The sequence below is a fragment of the Paroedura picta genome, chromosome 2, assembly GCF_049243985.1.
Source record: "Paroedura picta isolate Pp20150507F chromosome 2, Ppicta_v3.0, whole genome shotgun sequence".
NCBI classification, from domain to species: Eukaryota; Metazoa; Chordata; class Lepidosauria; order Squamata; family Gekkonidae; genus Paroedura; species Paroedura picta.
Genome location: NC_135370.1, coordinates 69,784,763 through 69,809,974, shown reverse-complemented (window position 1 = coordinate 69,809,974; position 25,212 = coordinate 69,784,763). Strand labels below are relative to the sequence as shown.

Below are 25,212 nucleotides of genomic sequence, written 5' to 3'. Positions count from 1 at the left end.
GTTATACAACCCTCATTATCCTCAAAATGTTGCACTGGTCTATATATGTACCCATGGCAGAGGCATGCAAGCAGCTGAAGTGGATATTACAATTGACTTTAGAAGAACCCATGTCACCATTAGTGTATCTCTCCAATAAACTACTGAAAGTTCTTTTCAGTTCATGGATCTACCACATTTTCCTGGTTCATGCCCCTCCCTAAGACTCTATCATGAAGGAGATGAGGTTCTTGACAGGTTCTTGACAGGAATTACTAGTTCTTGACAGGAATTGGAACTTTAACCAGTCTGTTAGGAAGGGCATGGATTCCAACCTTTTATACAAATCTACAGATCTGTGGAATTTTTCAACAGCTCCCTCAAAGCTTTCTTTTATAGTGGGTGTCATGCCCCCATTGCCTCCACCCGAGTTGCCAGAACAAACGGACCCAGCAGCTGACCCAGATCAGGCTGAAGACTCAGGAGTCTGACGAGGACCCTAGGGAGAGCTGCTCCAGGCAGCCAGAGAGATCAAGGACACTGGCACGGCAACATAGGGTGGAGTTGGCAGAATGCCGAAAGGGCCGTCGGCTGCAGGGGAGCTGTCAACTTAGATTGGGCCCAGCTGAAAGCACTTTGGGGAGGATGGAGTGAGACAACACCCAGGTGCAGGGAATTAGCTAGGCTGCATTTAGCTGAAACGGCAAGCGGCTTCTTTGTGGAAGCAATTTCATGCAGGCACCCTTTGGACCGGCTCTGAATTTCTGCAGTTCATTTTGACTTCCTCTGGCTCCTGAGATGCCTGGCACCGGCTTGACTACTCTTCTTGGACATCGGACTGACTATTACTAGCTTCCCTCAGCTTCTCTGACCCCGGCACCGGATTTTGACAACACACTTGGTAAAGTGGACTAGCTTTGTGTAAATATCTGATAACTGGACTCTGACCTTGGCTTGTTTTGACTACTCCCTGTATTGCCCCTGCACTGTGCTGATTTACCTCCTTGCGACAGGGACTGGACTTGACCTTGCTCCGGTGAGACTTTGCAGCCCCGGCTCTTCTGGCACAGTGGCCACGGTGCGTGGCCGGCTAGGGCAGCATACTGAGCCTGCCCAAAGTGTAGGGTGAAATTTGAAAAAAAAAATGCTGGGAAAACACAAGACGAGTTTTTTTGTTTCCAGGAATAAAGGTATAGGTTACTGTTGTTTTAGTTCTTACAAAGTCCAATTTGTTTCTTTCTCTGACTTAGAGTGACAGCTATAATGGCTTCTATCAAACTGAGCACATTGTGGGACATAAGGATTTAAACATTACCCCATGCTAGTTTGGTGTAGTGGTTAGGAGTGCGGACTTCTAATCTGGCATGCTAGGTTCGATTCTGCACTCCCCCACATGCAGCCAGCTGCTTGACCTTGGGCTCGACACAGCACTGATAAAACTCTTCTAACCAAGCAGTGATATCAGGGCTCTCTCAGCCTCACCCACCTCACAGGGTGTCTGTTGTGGGGAGAGGAAAGGGAAGGCGACTGTAAGCCACTTTGAGCCTCCTTCGGGTAGAGAAATGCGGCATATAAGAACCAATTCTTCTTCTTCCTTCTTCCTTCTCTTCCTTCTTCCTTCTTCCTTCTTCTTCTAAAAATAAAACCACATTGGGTATGGTTTTAACAGCTATTTTGGGGTCATATTCCCCTGAAGCATGATGTTCTAATAAACCTTAGCCATTCCTTCCTTTGCTTCACATACTTTCCATCTTTTCACCATACTAACAACTACATACCTAAAAATGTATTTTTCTCATAGAACAACCCAGAACAAGAATGAAAAAATCTGTGACATGTAACCTTCCAGTTAAATTGTGACAACCTTTTCCTCTTGAAAAATAAATGGTGATCAAACACAAAAGACCTTGCTTCTCCAGGTATTAAGAAAAAAGATCAGGTTGAAGAAGGAAATAGATCTAGAATACACAGTACACTTAATTAATGATAGCTTAAAATAGTACTGCTTGCTCCCTTCCTCCGTCATCAGCAGGAAACAGACCTCAGAAAGCTTTGCAGACCATATAAATGTACAGATCTCTTGCCTAGCTTCTCTATTGTTTATTGAAAAGATCTCTCAGTTGCATTGTAAAGCAGTGAAATCGGCTTAATTGGTTTTTGTAATCTGCAAAATAATGGCGCCTTCCTGTACTTGGTAGACGTGCAATTTATTCTGCTTGTTTGGAAAACAGGCATAACCCACCGTGGGTAAGGAGGAGGGCATATGAGCAGGTTTTCCTCAGACGTGAGGCTTCCACATAGTACAAAACTCTTTGCATTATACATAACAAGCAGGTATGCAAATTTAGACAATGTATGCCTATTGCAGAATGTAGCTTTTCTGGGTCCCGAATTTGAAATTTGTTTAATGGAATACATTCCTTCTGTCCTGCCTAGACAGAATGGCAATGGATCAACAAAAACCTAATGACTCCTTCCTCTAAGGGAAACCAGCTCATCCCCTCAACTGTGCCTATTATGTGCTGGACAGCCAATTCCCATTCAAAGTGTGTGTCAAGCCACTCATGGCCCAACACCTTTGCAAAGATCACCATATGGTTCTTTAAATGCAGGTCTGAATAAAATGTTTTTATTGGCTCTGTATGGTCAACAGGCTCATGTCTCAGAGGGTAGCTGATTCTATGTGTGCAACTCAAAAGGCCCTGATCCAAGTTCTAAGCAGTCTCACCACTTGTTAGAAAGGACTTTGTACTGGAGACAGCAAGAAGTTTCCTTTCTAGTTAAAAAGTTCCAGCTGAGCAAAGAAGAAAAGAAGGGAAAAACCTTAAAAACTTTTCCTACAGAACCAGAATTTGTTTATTTAGGATTTTTCTACGCCATCACTTCAGAGTCCTGCTGTAATGGTAGTTTACAATTAAAAACAAACCATTGGACACAAGCAGCAAAAGAACTATTTATAAAACAGAAGTAGACCATTAGAAAGGTAAGATAAACCCACCCCAATTAAAAACCTGGGTAAAAAGTTATGTTTTGGCCTGGTGTTTAAAAGACAGTAAAGTGGGTGAGAGGCCAGCCACAAGAGGGAAGGCATTCCAAAGGGAGCTCTAGTCACCACTCTCCTTACCTCTGTTGGCAAGTGTCACGGTGGGAAAGCAAAATACAAACCCAATACTGTTTCTTCCATGTTTGGGGGAGAAATAGATGCCCACACCAAATCCTACCCTCTGCTACGAAAATCTGTTGTGGATCTGGCACTGCACCTCCCCAGATGTTATAAACTGGCCTGGATGCACTGGCGATAGTCACCAAAACACAGAAAAAGAGGACTGCCCTTTCCCCACTACATCAGGTTCAACTCTTAGCACACTTTGAGAGAGTGCAGTAAATGTTTTACTTTAGGTCCTGTAGACACTGGAACAATAAGAGGGTTTAAGAAATAAAGTTGACTTGCTGTACAGATATGTCATGCTCATTGATTTGGCACCCTTGCCAAATCAGTGTTCATAAGCTTAAACAGGTTACAAAAAACAGTTTTTACATGCTGCTACAAAATGAAGAACACACACATAAAAGAAACAAGGAGAGACAGACTGAGAACAAATCCCTTTCCTTCTTTTCCTGTTCCAAAAGGAAATGGGAATTCTCATTTGAAACAAAGGGCTCCTGATAACTCATCTACTTCAGCTCCTGTTCTGCAGCTACTGGGTGTCTCTGCTGAGTGTATGAACTGGACACTGCAGTTTGCAACAATCAGCCCTACAAGGTAGGCCTGCTCCAAATAACTGGCTGATTGTATTCCAACAGCAAGGAAGACCTAGTCCTTTTTCAGATGCCCTTGAATTTCCCACTGGCCAGCTGATTGGACTACAAAGAGGGGCCTGGGAGCAGAGATCTGCTGCCCATGGCAGTGCTCAGAATGCCTAGCTGGCTGGCAACTCTCGAGAGAACGCAGGGCAAGGGTATTGGGGACTCAAGGACACTGTAATATATGAGTTGGGTTGTGAGTCTCCCTCTTACACAAGTTCAATTTGGGAAACAGGTAGGCCTTTCCCTTCCATCATTTACATCCTTGTCACATGCATTATACATATGAAATATTTGCTGAACAAAGAATTAATTCCATCTTGCAATTCTGGAGCTCGACAAAACACTTTGTTTGCTTCAGCAGTCTGTGCTTCAGAATTTTTTAAATGAGTACAAAGCCTTCTTAAACACTTTACTTCATAGGTGACTGATTACCCAATGTACCAAAAGCAAAGAGAGTAATTAAACTTTAAACTCTTTAATTCAGCATTCCTTTGGGATAACGCAGGGTGTTTTTTTTTTAAAGAAAGAAAACACCCTCATAATTGTTTTCATTTATTCTACATCTAGTTAGTTCCAATCTCAGCCTTTTGCCTCAAGTGCTTGCTTGGGAAATGCAAGCTGTAATCCCCAGGTTATTGTGGTGGATTTACAGTCTCAGAGAGTTAATTGACTATTGATGACAAGATAGCTCATTACTGGCAGGCGATGTAAAATGCTTCACTGGACCTATAAATATTAGCCTTCAACAGAAGGTTAAACATTTCACTGTCTAATACAACAGAGTGAGAACTCCAGAGGTGGTTGAGGGCTTTTTAAATGTGTAGCAATGGGAGACAGAGTCTATTAAAGAGCGTTCCATTATTACTCAGCTTTGGTCACCTTAAAACCAAAGGAAGTTCATTAGGAGGTCTGAAGACTCTAAGCAAGGCCTGCACAGCATGTCCACAGTGACCAACGAAGCCAAATGCAGCCTGTTGGCTATGTAGTAGGGGCTCGAGAGTCTTAGGACATGCTAATGACAAATAGCAGACAGCATCATTGTTACAGTTGTAGACAATGATAGAAAGCAACAGGAAGTAAGCAGAGGGTAGAGGGGAAAGTTCTGCACTTGTACAATTTACTGATTTTTTATTTTTTAATTCTAGAATAAATTAGGGTTATCAAGATCCAGGTGATAGCAAAAAACAAACAAACAAACAAAAAACACACGCACACAGAAAATACACCAACCAAAGAATGTCAAGGATGAGAAGAAAACTGACAAAACGGCGATATACAAACAGAGAACCTTCTTTATTCCTAAAAATGAAAGCCAAAATGAGGTCCGGTATATAACTCATTTTCAAAGGAATATCTTTTCCTCAGTGGCTTCGATTTCTTAAGATCCAAAAAATGTAATAATATTTTCACAACCAGTCACAATAAGCATCCAACTATAGAGTATCTCATTCACACACAATGCTACCCAGAAGTGGATCTCCCATCCATTATGCATGCTTCTAATTTTTGTGATCTGATGTAAAACTCTGCAGTTATCCTTATTGAGTTGCATCTTGTCCTTATTTGAAATCTCGGTAAAGAACATTCACTGAGTTTCCATGAACCAGTAAACCTGTCACTTGGTCAAACCAGGGGCTATTATACATGTAAAGGTTTTCACCAAAGTCAGCACATTGACCCTTTTAAAACATCATTTTTTTCCAATGGTTGTGTTTTTCTGCAAGGATTATGCATTTGAAAGATGGATTTACAGTGGCAAATAGTGTATGTGTGTGTGTGGGGGGGGGGCAATTTCTCCCTTCTGTTAGATGCTCATTCGCAGGCCATAGTCAGCTGCAATGTCACATGACTGCCAATCTGGCACATGCTACTAGCAGGGCCTTATGGGAATTGTAGTTCATGGACATGGAGACCTCAACAAGAAATATCCATGGGAGCCTTTTGAAAACACTATAACCTTTCCCCCTCAGAAGTGTGCTGTTCCTTGTAGAGAGTGGATTGAAATGCTTGCAAATGCCTCTAAGGGAATAAATAAATTAATTTCTGCTGGTGTAATGTTGTCATAATATAGGTGGGAGGGTCTGTGCCAAATGGGTGCATCAAACTCCCATTTTTGGACAAGGAGCTAGAGGCTGTTCTTTTCCCTCATTGGTGTATGGTGGCACAAGGGATGAGATCAAAAACATGCTAGCATTTATTCATGAAAAACAGGCATTTTCATGGCTATTGTAGAAGAAAAGTCATTTTAAAGCTAGTTTTAAATACTGCACTGAAAAGACACAGTTACTGCTATTAGAGGGGAATGCCATGCAGAATCAAAAATACTGTGGTGGCTTTCCCATGGTGAAACCAGCTTCACATGCAGAAATAAAAACACTAACGTCTTTTTGGGCAGACTTTTTGTGAGACTTTCTGTCATGCATAATACACCCAGGTTGGTCTGGCAGGACCTGCTGAAGACTAATCTCTGCTGACTTCCCCAGATCAACAAAATGTTCTTCAGGTGTTTGCAAAATTGCCCCCTTTAAAATCTGCTCCATTATCTTCCCTACAACTGAGATCAGGCTCTCTGGCCTGCGGTATCCTGAGTCATCTCTCCTCCCTTTTTTGAAAACAGGGATAACATTTACTCTCCTCCAGTCTTCTGGCACCTCTCCAGTCCTCCATGAGGTTCTAAAGATGATAAAGTTTCTACAAGGTCTCAAGGAACTCTCATGTGCACATCATTCAGCCCAACTCTTCCAGTGCAGCCAGATGCCTCTTGGCAATTTCTCTGGTCAACCTGCCACCCAGACATGATACCTTGTCTACTATGAATCCTAGATATCCCCACATTCTTCTGGGGAAAAACTGAGGCAAAATAGGTATTTAGACTTTCTGCTTTCTCTGTGACTTTGACAGTCTCTCCATCTTCACCCAACAGCAGGCCTATTTCCTCATTTAAGATCACTACTCACACCTGTGAAGAAGCTTCCCTGGCCAGTCTTAGCACTCCTTCACTGGAAAGGGACAGCCATTTACCTAAGGGAAGCTTTCTCTGTGGAACATGCTGTGCCTACAAATATATGCATACAATGTCAGAATTCACCAATACTGCCAATGGTTACAAAGTAAAGTGTTCATAAACTGTGCAACCAAAGGAGTAATCTATGTCATCCTGTGTCCTTGTGGTTTGATCTATGTTGGCATGATGGTTAGACCACTTAAGGTTTGCATTCTTGAGTACCTGTCACGTTTAAAAGCAAAGATTAAAGACGTCCGGTTACAGAGTCACTTTGAAGAAATGCAGCATGACCTGGAGGATCATTGATATTGAACGAATAACACCAAACACGACCTGTGGAATGAATACTAACAAGTTTTTGTTACAAAAAAAAGACTTATTACATTTTAATCTGGGCAGCTTATATCCCCTTGGGATGAATACCACCTGGGACCTTTCTTGTCACTTAGGAGATTAATTAGTGAACAGTAGTTAGAATAACACCTGGCAATTAAGAGACTGTGTATAAGTCATTACTTAAGGGGGAGACATGAGTTTTTTTTATAGCCATAGAGCAGTTAAGAGATCTCCATGAAATGCTGAGCATTAAGCACTGTTTATATGGTAAGAAATGGTTATGTAACTGGCAGAAGCTAAGTTAATGATGGCTTTGTTAATGTGTTTTGCTATGTATTCACACAGAAAGTTTTACTCTGGATTTGTATATTTTCTCACAGAAATATTTAATGATCTTGAGACATGACATTTAAAAGTAGGTGAAAGTTTGTTAGCTTTATTTAAGGGAATATTATATATGCAAATACTAATATTTTGTTCCAGAAGTACAGGAAGGATTTCGAAGAGGCAGAGGAACTAGAGATCAAATTGCCAACATACACTGGATCATGGAGAAAGCTAGGGAGTTCCAGAAGAACATCTACTTCGGCTTCATTGACTATGCTAAAGCCTTTGATTGTGTGGAGCACCACAAATTGTGGCAAGTTCTTAAAGAGATGGGAATACCAGAGCATCTTATTCGTCTCTTGAGAAACCTATATGCAGGTCAAGAATCAACAGTGAGAACTGAGCATGGAATCACTGATTGGTTCAAAATTGAGAAAGGAGTTCGGTAAGGCTGTATACTGTTGCCTTGCCTATTTAACTTGTATGCGGAGCACATCATGAGAAAGGCGGGGTTAGAGGAGTCACAAATTGGGATCAAGATTGAAGGGAGAAATATCAACCTCAGATATGCAGATGATACCACTCTAATGGCAGAAAGTGAAGAGGAATTAAGCCTGTTGATGCGAGTGAAGGAGGAGAGTGCAAAAGTTGCCTTGAAACTCAACATCAAGAAAACAAAGATCATGGCATCCTGCCCTCTCAATTCCTGGCAATAGATGGGGAAGAAATGGTTGATAGTGACAGATTTTATTTTCTTGGGCTCCAAGATCACTGCAGACGGGGACTGCAGCAAAGAAATTAAAAGATGCTTGCTCCTGGGGAGGAAAGCTATGGCAAATCTAGATAGCATCTTAAAAAACAGAGACATCACCCTGCCAACAAAAGTGTGTCTAGTCAAGGCTATGGTCTTCCCAGTTGCAATGTATGGCTGTGAAAGTTGGACCATAAGGAAGGCCGAGCGTCAAAGAATTGAGGCTTTTGAACTCTGGTGCTGGAGAAGACTCTTGCGAGTCCCTTGGACTGCAAGGCGAACAAACTGGTCAGTCCTAGAGGAGATCCTGAAGATGAAACTCAAATACTTTGGCCCCCTGATGAGAAGGAAGGACTCCCTGGAGAAGAGCCTAATGCTGGGAGCGATTTAGGGCAAAAGAAGAAGGGGACGACAGAGAATGAGGTGGCTGGATGGAGTCACTGAAGCAGTAAGTGCAAACTTAAATGGACTCCGGGGAATGGTAGAGGACAGGAAGGCCTGGAGGATCATTGTCCTTGGGGTCGTGATGGGTCGGACACGACTTCGCACCTAACAACAACAACAATATTTTGTAATAATTTGTTTTAGATAAAATCATTGAGGAAGAAGGAAACATTGAAAACAGGCTATAGAGAAAAAATGTGTTTATCTGGAACCCTTTACTTTTTAATAGCTAACCAGTCAAATTTTTCTCTTTTGGCCTCTCTGATGGCTGACCAACAGTGCCTTGTAACCTTCAGATAGTCTTAGAAGTCTGACCGTCCCTCCATTTCCTTTTTCTTCCTTAGCTCCTCCTGAAGTTCTTTGTTCATCTAAATAGGCTTCTTGAATCCCCTGTCATGTTTCCAGCTTGCTGAAATAATCATAGCTTGAGCATGCAATAGCTTTCTCTTCCAGCTTTCTTGCTCACTGGATGACTCTCATAATGCCTCTGTGTTTATTAAAGTCTGTCCTGTGAAAGTCTAACGTACACATCTGACTGCATACTTGCTTGCCCCCCATCTTAAAAACATTTTTTTTGTTTTTCATAAGGAATAAAACTTACAGAAAGAAAAATAGACCAAAAAAAAAAGAATGCAGTTTCAAGTTTTACAAACATTTTATAAGTTCACCCCATTGATTTTGAAATTTTTCAATTGGTTTTTGATTTACTATGTTCGTAAGCTCAGCCATCCCAGCAAGTTCTCTGAGCTTATCACATCATGTGTCCATCAAAGGTTCTTGTTGTTGTTTCCTGCCAGAGGCTATAAGGAGTCTTGCAGCTGTCACTTGGAAAAAGAATTCTGTGCCTTCTCTAGGAAGACTTGTTGGGTAGATACTCAATTACATATTCTTTGACACATGCGGAAATTTACACTTAAATACAGTTTGTAGTTTATCATGATTTTTACCCAGAATTGTTTGACTACAATACAGTTCCACCAAATATGAAAAAGGATCCTATTGTCTCATGACATTTCCAACATTTACCATCAGTTTGATTTGATATTTTACTTATAGCTTTAGAAGTTAAATACCATCTAAAATTTATCATATCAATCTTCTCTCAAAATCTGACATTTAGTTAGTTTTACCATTTTACACCATGCATGTTCCCATTCTTCAATTGAAATTGTTTCACCAAAGTTCTGCATCCATTTCACGATAGCCCCCCATCTTTTAAGAAATTCTAGGATTACATGGTCACTCCCCCCCCCCAGGTTCACCACCTCCTTCACCCCATCCATTAGCTCTTGCCTCTTGGTCAGTATTAAGTCGAGTGTGGCTGAACCTCTCATAGGTCCTTCCACCATTTGATAAATAAAATTATCAGCCAGGCAGGTCAGAAAGTTGCAATACACTGGACATTTAGCAGAGCTTGTTTCCCAGCACACATCAAGAAAATCGAAGTCACCCATAATTAGAAGGTCCTGTTGTCCATATATTCTATCATCCACTGGAAAGTCACTTTCTTCCTCTAGTATTTCTTGACAGGCAAACCCTCTTCTCACAATCAATGCCATTCTATGACCTTTTCTGTTTTTTTGAACAACTCAAAGCACTACTGCTTTCCAGTCATGGGAATCATTTCACTAAGTCCTTGTAATATGCATAGAATTTAAAAAATGGCAACATATATGATAAATGGGTTACTCTCCCAGCATTCATTGATGATATTTACCTCAGGACTTCAAATTTTTAACGTATTTCTTGTTGCACTATTTAAAGTGCTTTATAAAACTGCTTGTAAAATGTACTTCTGTACTTAAAAGCAGCCCAGGGGAAGAGTTCAGGACTGCCTCCCTCACTCTACCTTTGTTATTTCGTCTCCCTAATTTACTGGAGCATCCAACTTCTAAAACTGGGTGAATGGATGGCAGCCATAGTTCTGCCTCAGTGAAGGGACACTGTGCTGAAGTTCCTCTCTCACTAGCTAGAAATAGTACATTGAGCCTTAATCACATTTCTTTTTTCCTTACAATTCAGTGGTCCTGAATTTTCCATTTAACTCAGAATGCAAGCTGTGTGACTGCAAAGACAGTGCTAGAAATAGAGTCTGCATGAATCTACTTCAGGGAAGATTCACTGAAACAATTTCTACATTAGCAATATCCCTTGCTTTTGAGGCAGAATAGACTTGGCTCTCCACAATGGTGTCACAAGCAAAAAGTAGTTGCTTAATTAATAATTCACAGACAAGTTTCTGTTCTCTGTTATACTTACACTAGAATTAAAGCCCATTGTAGCTGATACAATGGGCACTAGCAGGGGTGTAGGGGGGGAAATAGCAAAGAGAGTGGGAGGTAGAAAGGAAGAGAGTTATTCAGATAAAGAGAGCTTGACATTGGGAAGAGAAGGGGAGGGGTTGTCCAGTCTGTAAGGGCATGAGGTTGAATATGTGTGTTGTGTGTGTATGTGTGTGGGGGGGTGGCAGCATGGTGACAAATGAGGGTGTGGGTATGGAGAGATGGGTGTCAAGAACCTGTGGTTTGGAATGTTAGTTGAGTGTGGGAGAGGAGTGACATTTAGGAATTGTGGTTTAGTGGTTACAGATGAGCTTTCAAAAGCCTTGTCTTCAGATATGTGAAGGGAAAATCAGACTGGAGACTCTTCCTAGTGGCAACCAATTCCTCCCTGTTCTGCGTTCATCCTCATTTCCCTCCTTGTGTGAATTAGGTCACAGACACCCAAAATCTCCCTCTGCCCTAATCCACATGGGGTAGTCACAGTACGCAGGTATCCACCCTGCTCCTTCTGTCTCCATTTTTTTTAGTGTTGATATGTTATGTGCCCACATGCTTCTTTCACTGTTGCCCCTTAGAAGAAGAAGAGCTGGATTCTTGTACCCTGCTATTTACTATCAAAAGGAGTCTCAAAAAGGTTTACAAACACCTTTTCCATGCATCTGCCCACAATAGACAACCTGTGAGGTATGTGGGGCTGTGAGAGGTCTGAGAGAACTGGGAATGGTTCACAGTCACCCAGCAGGTATCAGATGTTTCTAAGCAGTTTAAATCGCCTTCCCTTCCTCTCCCCATGATAGGCACCCTGCGAGAGAGCTGGGGCTGAGAGCTCTGAGAGAACTGAGAATGGTCCACAGACACCCGGCAAGCCTCAGGTGTCTCTAAGCAGTTTAAAATTGCCTTCCCTTCCTCTCCCCATAATATGGACCCTGTGAGGGAGGCTGCTAGGGAGGGCAGCAAGTGTAGGGGCCGGCCCAATCAGCTGTGCTGGCCTCACCCTGACTGGCCCATAGTCAAGTGTGGACACTCCGGACACGCTCCTCCCACAGGGGCATTTCACAACTATATAGAGGAACCATGGATAAGGATGTTTAGATAATTATACACATTTTGATGTGTAGTTCTGTCTGTGGTATGGTTTCAGTGAACATTGTCTGGCTGGTGGTGTTCCTCATTTAGCCCCATAGAACTCACACAGACAGAGGCTTGCTTATGCCAGCCATGTTTTAATGTCCCGTTCTTCTTCTGTTAAACATGGTTCCAAAACTGCATTATATGCAGAAACAAAGATGATTTTATTTCTTTGAATGTATATGCTGCCACTTCTGGAGTTACTTTCTCATGGCATCTTCCAACAACAATACAAATACAATAAAATATAACTGAACATTATAAAATACAGAATAAAAACCCATCATTAATCAGCAGCAAGCTAAGTAGCTCAGATGGTCTAGTCTGTAAAGTGAGCACCAAGATGTTCCTGGCCCTACCTGGCCTTAACCATGTACCTGGAGGAAGAGCTCCATCTTGCAGAACTGAAACAGCTCTATCAAAGTCCTGAGGTCCTCTGAGAGCTCGTTCCACCAGGTGGGGGCCAGGACAAAAAAGGGCCTAGCCCTAGATAAGGCCAGGCAGGCTTCTTTAGGGCCGGGAACCAACAACCTGTTGGTATTGGAGGAATGAAGCATCCTCAGGGGGACATAGGTAGATCGGCAGTCCCTCAGATACACTGGACCCAGACTGCACATGGCCTTAAAGGTCAGAAACAGTATCTTGAACTAGATTCAGAATTCAGCTGGCCACCAATGCAACTGTTCTGCACTTGCTGGATATGGTCTATCCATGGTGTTTTGGTGAGCTGCATTTTGCACCAGTTACAGTTTCTGGATCAGGGACAAGGGTAGGCCTGCATACAGTGAGTAACAGAAGTCTAGCCTGGAGATGACCGTCACATAGATCAGTGTGGCCAGGTGCTCTGGGGCTAGATAGGCCGCTAGTAGCTTAGGTTGGTATAGATGAAAAAATTCCAATTTGGTTACTCTAGTGACTTGAGCCTCCATGGAAAGGGAGGTGTTGAAGGTCATGCACAGGTTCCTGGCAGATTGTGTAACCCCAAGATGCACACCATCCAGGGTGGGCAAGCACACTTCCTGATTTGGACCCATCCTACCCAGCCACAGGACCTCTGTCTTGGAAGGGTTGCATTTCATGTGCTCTGCTTGAGCCAAACCATCACCGCTTCCAAACATCCGGTGAATGTTTTTTTTTGGGGGGGGGGGGGGGCATCCATCAGGAGATAGAGCTGGGTGTGATTGCCTACATATACTGTCCTTAGTGCTTAACTGAGGATGCCTTAGTGGAAGATTGGCTGACAGTGAGGCAAACTGGCCTGGAGCCTTTCAGTTTCACAGGGCCTGTAACAGCAGTTTTCCACCAGGCCTGTGGTTGAGGCCATAGTGACCTAACATCATGTGGGTTTTCCTCCTCTCCTCTCCTTTTAGGTCCTCCATTTTTCTTGGCTGGACGTATGTTACTGGTTTACAGCCAATTCCTGCAGGCCAGACTGAAGAGGACTGGGGTGAGGGTGGGGCTTTGTTTGGTAGTAGCAATTTGTAATTTTTAAGTTGTTTTAAATTTGCTTATGAGCCAGCATGGTGCAGCCAGCTGAGTGACCTTGGGCTTGTCACAGCACTAATATAACAGGCTATCACATATAAGAGACTCTTAAATGAGAAGCCATGTCTGGTGGTTACCTTTCAGTTGCCACTAATTCTGAATTATAAATAGAAGAAGAAAAAGAGTTGTTTTTCATACCTTGCTTTTCACTTCCTAGAGGAGTCTCAGAGTGGCTTACAATTATCTTCCCTTCCTCTCCCCGCAACATCATATGAATCATCATATGGCATAATGTGGCATAATTTGGATACTATGACATAGTTTACTAATTTGCCACTAATTTACTTTTTCTATATATCTGCACTCTCATGATTCTTGTTCCATTTTGTCTGAGGAAGTATGCCTGCACAAAAAAGCTCATGCCTTGAATAAATCTTTGTTGGTCTTTAAAGGTACTACTGGACTCAATTTTTGCTTTGCAACTCAACAATTTCCCTTTCCGGGATTGAACAAAAACTACCTGAGAGAACTTCAAGAACAGATTGGAAAGAAAAATTGCTGAGTTGCAAGTATCTATCTATCTATCTATCTATCTATCTATCTATCTATCTATCTATCTATCTATCTGTCTGTCTGTCTGTCTGTCTGTCTGTCTGTCTGTCTGTCTGTCTGTCTGTCTGATCTATCTTGTCTATCTTGTCTATCTGTCTGTCTCCCATAGTTGCTTATGTAGCAAATACAGTGTGATTGAGCTTGCAAAGCTGAGCAAGTAGAGGCAATTTTGCTGATATTAAAAAAAAAATTAAGGGAAGGGAGTGCTAGTGTGTTTTGTCCACAGCTCTGTTGATCAATTTTTCATGCCTTTGTCTGTATTTGATTTGTAGTGCTCTCCAACTCTTTGTGGATTAATAAACTGACATGATTGCATGGAGGACTCCTATAACATCCAGTCATCATAGCACCTTGTCCTGGTGTCATTTTTTCCTTAATCTATTCAGGGCTGCTGTTATTTCTTTGGACCATTCATCAACAGTCAGTTACCAAAGATTGCTGTTCAGTTATTTAAATTAAATACCACCAAACAACGCATTTTCCCAAACACATTAGTCTGTGCTAATGTATCCTCTATGCCAGGAGATCATATGCCAGATCACATATAATACAAAGATAAAGGAGGCAAGGAAAATGTATGTGTTTCTATTTCCTTACACACAGAATTGAGGAACTTCACTTTAATTGCTGCAAACACATTGTAGTTTCATGTGTCTGAGGAAGCTGTAAAAAAATAGTTGTTCAACAATCCACTTGACTGAAAAAATCATTAGTCCTTTTCAGTGTATGTGTTTAATTCATGTTTGTTGTACATGCAGTGACTGCATGAATGTGCAAATGTTCAAATGCATGTACAATATATGCCTCTATGCACCTAATGGGTTGGGGTACTGAAATGAAAGCTTATATTGCTTATATACCTGGGGAGGGGGGTGCTTATATTTAGTCAGAGGCTCAGTCAACGTCCAATCTGATGTTGTCTCTATCTTCAAGAAGGGGAAAAAAGAGTACCCGGGAAACTACTGACCTGCCAGCTTGACATCTATAGTTGGCCAAATTTTAGAACAAATCATCAGACAGTTGATCCTTGAGCCCCTATAGTGGATGGCTATAATTACTAAGAGTCAGCATGGATTTCTCAAGAACAAGTCATGTCAGACTAAATTTATCTCTTTTTTGAGAAAGTTACTACCTTGCTAGATCATAGGAATGCTGTGGACATTGTTTACATTGATTTCAATAAGGCTTTTTCTAAGGTTCCCCATGATATTTTTATTGGCAAATTGGTAAAATACGATATGGATCCTATAACTGTTAGGCAGATCAAGAACTAGTTGACAGATCACACCCAAAGGGTGCTTGTAAATGGCTTATCATCTTTTTGGAGAGGAGTGACAAGTGGAGTGCCTCAGGGAGCTGTCCTGGGCTCTGTGTTATTCAACATATTCATAAAGGATTGGGATGAAGGAATAGAGGGGGTGCTTATTAAATTTGCAGATGATACTAAACAGGGAGGGATAGCAAACTTACCAGAAGACAGAATCAGGATACAGGATGATCTTGACAGGAGGTATTTTGCACGGAGCCAAATAAAACAGTTTAAAAAACAACCAGTTTAGACCACTTTATTATATTACAGTCATTGTCCTGCATTGAATATTGTCTGTAGAAAAACTACGTTGCAGTGTTCTCTGCATGGAATAATTCATAGCCCTGCCCCCTGTAGTGTTGCCAACTCCGCTTTGTTCTCTAATGCAATCACTAATCTGCATTAATAAAGAGCTTCTCTGCATGGCTAATAGAGAAATGAATGGGTGAAAAGCATCTTTCAGAAACAACGCTTAAAAGACGCTTAAAGCACCGAAGAGGCAGTTCACCATGCAGAGCAAAATCAGTTTTGCAGAGTAAATTCACTCTTCTGTGCAGAGGTCAGAAAAACAACGATGTATTTAGTGAGTTTTCATCAGCTTATCCATCATTCAGAAGAGGCCCTGGTTGGAAAACTGGGCTAAAATTAATAAAATGAATTTTAATAGTAAAAAATGTAAAGTTCTGCATTTAGGTAGGAAAAATCAATGCATCACTATAGGATGAGTGAGACTCGTCTTGGCAGTAGCACATGTGAAAAGGATCTGGGGGTGTTACTGTACATACTATACATCTGGGGGTGTTACTATACACTGAACATAAAAAGGCATTTTGGACTGTATTAAAAGAAATATAGTGCCCAGATCACATGAGGTGATGTTACTAATTTATTCTGCTCTGGTTAGACCTCACTTGTGTTCAATTTTGGGCACCACAACTGAAGAAACATGTAGAGAAAATGGAGCATGTCCAGAGGAGGACTACAAAGATGGTGAAGTGTTTAGAGACCCTTAAAACGTTTGATAAAAGTAACTATGTTTGCTCATGCTCTTCCCTCTTTTTTCCTCTTTTGTCAATCCATTTTTTGTAGCTTGGTGAAAGTGACAATCATTTTATGTTTATAGAAATCTATAAGCAGATGTGCACAGCAATGACATGGACTTATTGAGTAAATAATTAGCCATAATCGACAATAACAACAACAACAACAACAACAATAATAATATAAAATCTATGATAACCTTTCATTTTTATTTTACTATCAAGTTTACTTTGGTTGCCTCATCTGGATTAGGCAAAATCTTCTAAGTGCCTGTGCATGATAGTATGCTACCTTTCTTTAACATTTCATATATATTTTCCAATTATGAAGACTCTAGAATTCACCTGCAATTTTTCATAAGTTATAAATAAAATGGGGTGGGGGATAACATATAATTAATCCTGTGGAAATAGCCCAAAGTTTGCCAGATCCACATACAACAAAATGTATTGAGGGTGATTAGCAAGGATACCTTCAAAGGCAATTTATCTGTATGGCACGATGAGAACAAGTAACAAATAACAAAGGCTTGGCCATCGTCATCATATCCAAGACATGTCTCTGTCTATTCCCTATAGAGGCCACTATCTGGCTTTTATTTCTTTTCCTCTTACAATGTTTCTATGGCAGGTATGAAAACAAGAAGAAAAGGATTTTTTAAATGGACTCACACCAGATTGTTTCTATGTAGGTCATTGATTGTATAAGAAGGTTCATTTATGGTCACATTTCAACCTCCCTGCTGTTTAAAAAACACATGTGGTTTGAGCTTTCTGCAGTCCTGCCCGTGACCTGGGAGAATCAGGCTGGTTGTATGGTATTTGTAACCTTCCCAACAAAAACAACAGCTATTAACTTCTGTCAGGATCAATTGGAATAATTACAAAATCCCCTCAGTGTAAATCATCCATGCTGCATTAATTTTCATGCCCGCCAGAGGAAATTAAGTGCCCTAATCGCATTACATGTTCACCAGCACAAAATGAAGCAAGCGTTTGACTGCTGTGGCCTGAGGCTATTCTGTTCACTGGACAGTTTAGATGTTGCAGAGCTGAATATGCAAATTAAGATTTTCCCTTTATTAACTGGTTTTTACATTACACTCAACAGACCCTTTGCACAATTAAATGTCCCGTTTAACAAGCATGATAAAATTCTCATTAGCCTCTATTATAGGTTTTTGTGGAATCTTCCAGCTTCACTACAGTACAAACGTAATCTAATTAACTATACCACTTCAAAAATGTGTCTCCTTAGCTCTTCTTTACCCCCAGTTTCACTGCCACCAATTTCCTTGATGCTGATTATTCCTCTTGTGGAAAACAAACCCATGGAATTCGATTAATAACATATATCTAGGAAAACACCCAAACATGAGAGAAGCTAACCCCATGGTAAATGGAGGGGAAAAGAGGCCTTGGGAAAGTCAAACGGTGGAGGCAATTTCCACGAAAACACAATAAGAAGCAATCGTACAACAATTCTTGTTACAGAGCTGGATGAGGGAGTGGAAGGGATGCCTTGTTCCATATGATCCTTGTTCCATTGTCTAAGGAAGCGTGTGTGTACTCGAAAACTCATGCTTTGGATAAATATTTGTTGGTCTTAAAGGTGCTATTAGAATCAAATTTTGTTGAACCCTCTTCTGTATTTAACATGACTGCATTGCTACCCAGTGGTATTTCCAGGTCACACCTATGTATGTGAACACAACAGAGCCACACATCCTCCATGGATACTAGGGAGAGGGAACTCAGCATTTATCTATGCAAAATGGATTCATGATGTGCTAACCTTCCTTGTACTGTACTCATTGATGCTCAGCATGTTCCTAGCAAAGTAAGCACTATCTAAGAGGCTGCAAATCTGGCAACATACCAAGAAATGTGGTGTGAAGTTATTTTTTAAAGAAAAGATTGCTTTTGAAGTGCAAAGAACAGCCCAATAAACATAGATGGACACCATCAACAAACAGGGTCCAAAGTGCAAAGCTTAGAAAGCGTGCTGATAAGAAAACAATGCACTAGGAAATGAGGACTTTGCGATAGAGGTGAGCTGATGGAATCACAGAGATGAAGAAAACACACAAAGCTTTCCTTCCAGTGGAGAAGGATGGAAAAGTCAGAGATATAACCTGAGAATGCCAGCCAGTACCCTGATGGAGAGGATTAAAGACTGTTTTTATCACCAGGTTCAGATAGATAATCCTTCTAAAGAAGCCATTTCCAGGACTTCTATTTTAAGCTATCCTTTGAAAATTACAGTACAGTCAGACAGGGGATGCCAGTTAAAAGACTCTGAAGTCCAAATGAAGAATCAATAGGACATATAAACAAGTTCTGTAAAATCATCCCCTGCTAACAGAAACAAATAAATGTACAGTAGAAGCTCCCAATTACCCTGTGGGACTATTTCCCCATCTTCTAGCCCTTACTATGGAGACTGCAAAGGAAACTGTGATTTTATAGGTTTTAAAATACCTTTTCTTTCTCTGAGCCAGGAAGGATATCAATATGCTGCACACTGAAGGTCCTTTTTAAATGCCTTCCTCACCTGGGCAGAGTCTGCACTTACTTTGTTTATTCCATTGTCAATCCTGTTGAATTCAGATCGATTTGAACTTGGGTCTTTCTCTTTCCCCCCTCCCCATTGAAACAGGAAAGTGTTCTGCACGTGGTTAGGGAGGCTCAGAAGGGGGGGGGGAGCCAAGCCTTTTTCTTTCTTTTCTTAAATGTGTGGGAGGGAGAGGAGCCTCTTTCTTTTCTTGGAGGGGATTGAAGAGAGGATTGAAGAAGGCAGAGGAGGGAATAAAAATCCAAGACCGACAGAAGTTGAGATAAATTAGGGGCGTCTCCTTTAAGGCAAGCAGGGGTTCAAAACAGTCTGCTTTCCCAATCCGAATCTTGAAATATTGAGCATTAAAAGCACTCTAAGATATCACACTATAAAGGTAGGGTCACTCCAGATCAATCCTTCTTGCTGCAGAAGGATACTGAAAGTATGCTAGCCACGACACATTTACAGTTAAATGTGGATATCATCATATCACAATGGGTCTTCTAACTTCAGATGAACGCTGTTCCTCAATAGACTTCACTCAGCCATTTTTTTTTGTCATCATCCCAGGTGACTTATGGCAACCCCAGAGGTTGATTCTTTCTTTCTTTCTTTCTTTCTTTCTTTCTTTCTTTCTTTCTTTCTTTCTTTCTTTCTTTCTTTCTTTCTTTCTTTCTTTCTTTCTTTCTTTCTTTCTTTCTTTTTCTTTCTTTCTTTCTTTCTTTCTTTCTTTCTTTCTTTCTTTCTTTCTTTCTTTCTTTCTTTCTTTCTTTCTTTTTCTTTCAAGATAGATATATAGTATATGTACAACACATGTACTTTAAAAAAATGTAAGCCAAGAATTAGGAAGGTGTCATGAACAAAAACTTATTGGTAACCTCTGCAGCTAGTTCTTCCCAGTTCACACTGATTTTCTAAGTTTATCTGGAATAGGGAATATTTTACATGTTCTGAACATGCTACAGGAATTTTCAAACTAATCCCACTGCTGCAAAAATGTTACCTTCACCGTAAATACTATGTAGGTTAAAACTAGTACCTAGAATTCAATAGATAGAATGTACTTCTGGTGAGCAATTTCTGCCAGGAAACACATAGATATATAGAAGAGTCTCATATTTAAAATTAGACTTTCCTTTCCTAGATTCTTTTGTAAACTCTATTATCTCACAGGGAATATGTTCATCTCACAGGTCAGGAAGACTATTTTAGGTTCTGTAGGGGAAATCTTTAATTAAGCCTTTTGGAAGAAATAGCTTTAAATGCCAATTTTTGTAAAGAGCAGGAAATGGAGTTATCAGTTCCTCATTTGATAAGCATAGAATAGGTCCAGGGTTAAAAGCATAGAATATTTTCTCCCAATTAACTATATTTTTGCATGCCATATTAAAACAAAATCTACTTCACTATGAATCTTAAGTTTTTTGGCAAGCAGAAGGCAGATGTTCTGTGGGGGGATGGGGAAACCAAAATGACACAAGATTTGAAAACTATTTCGTCTCCATCTATTTATCCATTTTAGATCTGGAACACTCAAGGAGGTATGGCTTGAGTCTATGAAAGAAGTCTTGAGCCAGTTGACTCAGAAGTAAGTCCTATGTCATTTAATGGGGATTATTCCTAAAAGCAGTTAGAATTGCAACCAGAATCTTCTGTCCCTGAAAGATTAATTAAAGAGCATCTGATTCCTTTGCTTATTATGTTCCAATGAAACCCAACTTTCTTTAGGGAAAACAAAAACACACAGCCTCACCAGGTTGTTGAATTGTAATCACTGCAGATGTGATCCATTCATGGGCTTTTTCTCAGGACTGGATTTAGAGGAAATCTGGTTTTCTAAAGTAGCAAGATTTGAACAGTGTTGATTGGCTGGTTCTTGTGTCAGTTATTAAAATATTCCCCCCAAGGGCCACCTTCAGCACTTATAGTTGGCCCTCATGACGGCCACAAAGCTATCCCATTTCAGAATACAATTTAACATGGCAAAGATAGGCCAGTCTTTGTGGCAGTTAGAATGTCAGCTTTCTCATTTTCCCAGACAGAATTTAAGCTGTTTAAAAACAAAGCAAAAAGTATTTTAATGTGCTATCAATGTCTCCTCAGACAAATGGACCACGCATGTGAAGAGAAAAAAGTGGAATACACACCTGAAAAGTGTGAGAGAGGGCTTTAAAGAAAGAGTCAGTTTGAATCCAAACCCCAGGTTGTATATGCCTCTTTATAAGAACAACAGCTTGGGGGGGGGGGGAAGCATGTGTAACAAGGAAGACCATACATCTGTGATCCCCTAAAAAGTTATCCTTCCTTTTCACATATACATTGGCAGCCAACTTTATGCAAGAGGCTTGCAGCCTTTGCTTTGTATACAGCAAACACCAATCAATTTCCCAATGCACTTCCTTCCTTTCTCTGTCGTCCTTCTTAGTTGGTCTCTATAGACAACTTCTTGCCAATATCACATTTTTATCATGCTACCTTGTTGTCCTACTGCTATCACTACATTAAGCTCAAGGAATCCATCAGTGACCCAATGAATCGCCTCCAACAGGCTGGGAGAATTCCCCATGCAGGTAATAATCCCCTCTCCTCCCAAAATATCCCCACATGGACTAAAATTATTTGACTGTAATCTTCAGGCAGGGATTCTGGGCCTCTGTACAATCAACAGTCCTTTGCTACCCAGGACTACGATCACTCATTATTCCAGCCTAAGGAGCATTCTCTTTGCATGGCAGCATCCCCCCCACCTATTGTTATAATTTGCATTTCAATCAAATCAAAACTATTACCACTCCAAATCAACCACAAAGCTTCTTTAGCATATTAAACCAGTATTTGCATGGTCTGCATAGCAATCTGAAGTATTAAGGATGCACAACAGGTCTCATGATGTACACAATACACCATACCACAATTGCCTCAGTTGCACAGATCTTCACTGGCAAGCGAGGATTTTTTTGAAAAGGAAAGCCCTTTAAATTGTAGAGTTTACTTTCTTTCTTTATGAAATAGAAAGTTTAGATTTAGCCAGTATGTGCTGGGAGAGAATCCAACTTTTTGTTCCAGTATTTGATGGCACTGAACAGTGCATTGCCAGAATATAATTAAAGAAGAAAAGATGAATGGCAATTAGAGATGAAGAAGGGAGCCCCTCCTGAGTTTATTATGGGGACCAGCCACAGAGAAAGATGATTAGCTCTTTTAAACTATATTCTTTGGACAGGCAAAAGAAGAAGAAAAAACAGCCCATGTGAATACCTTTTTGAATTTCTCATTTCTATGATTTTGCTTATTCTGTTGTTCGTTTTTGTGGGGGAGGAGGGTTTGATGATAAAAAGGAGGGAAACAGACTGAAAACAGTATGGACAAATACTGACTACTACTTTTAAGGAATAATTGAGTTCAACATTAAAGATAATTATCTCATTAGAAAAGGCAAATAGGCAACATTTGCTGTTAAAATGTAGTCCTTTTTAGATGTTCTGAGTGGTAGAATGAAGACACATGTCTGAGTTTGGTGGGTGAGAGGGGGAATGGGATAACTAAAGCAGGCTCTGTCCCGATCATGTGCACATTCCCTAGAATGCCTTTATACATCACATGTACCTTCATACACATTGCACAGGGCTCTCTGTCACATGGAGAGAGCCATAGGCCCATGTTTGTGCACACATATAGACTCTATGCCCAGATTTCCTTTCTTTTCCCCTCTCCTTCCTCTCCCCTCCATTTTTTTGGAAGACGTCTCTGTCTTGGATACTCCATCTTCCTTGTTTAACTGCAGCACAGGGTCTGCGGCCCACTAAGGAAGAACTGATTATGGGCTGTTTGTCACTGCTTTGTGTCTTGTTTTCCTTGTGCTTTGAAATATGGGGTTTTATGAGGTATAAGGGATTTTACTATTTTACTGTATTGATTTATTTTATTACTATGTAAGTCATTGTGAGTTGGCATGCCGAGAGTGGTGAGTAATAAATTGAGCTATAACAATAATATTATAATAATATTCTAAAAATCTTTACAAAAGGGGGTAGTTCCAGTTGCTGCAATGATAGTCATGTTTGTAAGTACAGACATCATGGCCATCAAGTTTCCTAATACACAGCAGATTCTTTCTCTCCTGAAGGCAGTGCTTGAAGTTTTATGAAAGATGCACTGTCATACACTTAGAAAGTCCTGTGTTCCAATATAGGAAATAACTGAGTTTTAAACATTTTACATTCTTAAATTAAGTAATGAAAATCAATATAATTTTGGAACAGGCTTGAACAGACAGAGGGAAACCCTGAACATTAATATTAACCATGATGAGGAGAAACTGTGTTCCCATAGTTTAATGTAGCGTTGCAAGAATCTGTGCAATACTATGGACTAGGCCTTCCCAACCAGAGATTCATGAAACCTTGAGGTTTCTTGATGGCCCTGGAAGGGTTTCCCAAATGAATTGGAGTTAATTAATTTTATATATTTTTTTAATTTGTTAAAAGATATATTGGGTGATATGTCTATATATGGTCATGTTGACCCCCACAATGGCCAATGATTGTCCTGGATGGGTGGGAAGGGGGAGGAGCCCTGGGTAGGTGTGTACACAGCTATGCTTCCCAACTATATTCTACATGACCACACCACATCTAGGTTCTCAAAGACTGAAGAATGTTTGAGGGGTTTCTCAATGGCAAAAAGATTGAGAAAAGTTGCTTATGGACAAATAATATAGGAAATACATATGTAAGGGGATGTGCCTTTAGATATTTGGAATGTACAAAACCTTCATCTTGAATTTTAAAAAGTTTCCCTCTCTGTTACCAGAGAACAGGCAGAAGACAAGGAAGCTGATTCTTATCCAAGGCAATGTTTTAGAAATGATAATGGCTCCCTGGCTGGAGACAATGAGATAGTCAGGTAAGACCCATAGCTAGGGAAGACAGCTTTTGTAAGTTTAAAATGCTAGACAGTTTCTTCTTGGAAACTTCAGGAATTGCTTTTCTGACCCCCACAGGAGGTGGGCAAATTGAGATAATAAACCCTTTGGCATGAAAGGGAAAGTCTGTTTGGCTGATTCTATCTAGGAGGAAGGAGATCTTACATCTGGCCTCCTGTTGGCCACTGCCATGTGGAGGTTTGCAGGTCTGGAAAGCCTTTAAGACACTCTAACTTTTATGTTAAAGAGTCTGCCTTATAATAAAATCACCGAAGACATGTACAGAGTGAAGGACAGAGGAACTGCATGTTTGCCCTTTTCTTTTGGAACCCTTGGTTAGTATGATGCTATGCTGAAAGTATGTAGGCTTTTTATTTTTAATAAATATTCTTTAGTTTGTAGCACTGACAATTGTTCACTGAGACTTCCATGGTTTGAACACACTGTTTAAAACAGGCACCTGGAGAAGGGAAGAAGTCAGCCAATTGGCAAACTGCTAATTCCACAGTGGGACACAAATGCAATAAGCTTTTCTCATGGCAAACAGACATTGGATAGTAAGAGACACACAAACACTGGCAGGCCTTAGAGGGGCGACTCAGGGATGGAAAGCATGGAATCCTGGAGGTAATTCCTACAAAAGATGAAGAAAAAAATGAGTTGCACCCAGCAATGTGCTAACAGAATAAAAAGGGAAAAGTGCTGGGAAATAATTGATTTTAATTTTTTTTTACAAAGTCCCTGTGCATTCTGCTGTGCAGGCTTCATCAGGGGGAATCAGGCCATTCACTTTGTACTGGGATTGACCACAGTAATTAAGTTTCTTTTTTGAAAGGCCAAGTGATTTTAGTGAGTAAACTGCAAGAAGGAGAAGAAAACTCTCAGAAGATCAGGGCCTGTTATGTATGTACCAGTTTTCACTGCATTCCATTCGCCAACCCTTTTAAATAATCCTTAAAAAAAATTAAAACATTCCCATTTGTGCATGTGCTGTGATATTGTGATGGGTTTTTTTGCAGCAGTTATGCACCTTAGTTCTAGCGGTAACTCAGGGAGGGAGGACTTCCTCCATTGTGTTGCAATGTCACCTGACTGCTACTCTGACACATGCTGCCAACAGGGCCTCATGAGAATAGAATGGGCATAGAAACCTAATGAGAAATTTCCGTAGGGACACAGAGACTTTTGGATGGAAGATGGAAGTGACCTTTCAGAGAGCTGCTGAGC

At 40.6% G+C, this 25,212-nt stretch overlaps 1 long non-coding RNA gene across 1 annotated transcript; it reads left to right on the top strand.

Moving 5' to 3' along the window:
• The first annotated feature begins 3,606 nt into the window (after positions 1 to 3,606).
• Positions 3,607 to 23,894, top strand: LOC143828682 (uncharacterized). The gene is made up of 4 exons (XR_013227830.1): positions 3,607 to 3,742; positions 20,584 to 20,649; positions 21,165 to 21,264; positions 23,874 to 23,894. It is a non-coding gene; the product is annotated as an uncharacterized LOC143828682 (long non-coding RNA).
• Positions 23,895 to 25,212: the final 1,318 nt, after the last annotated feature.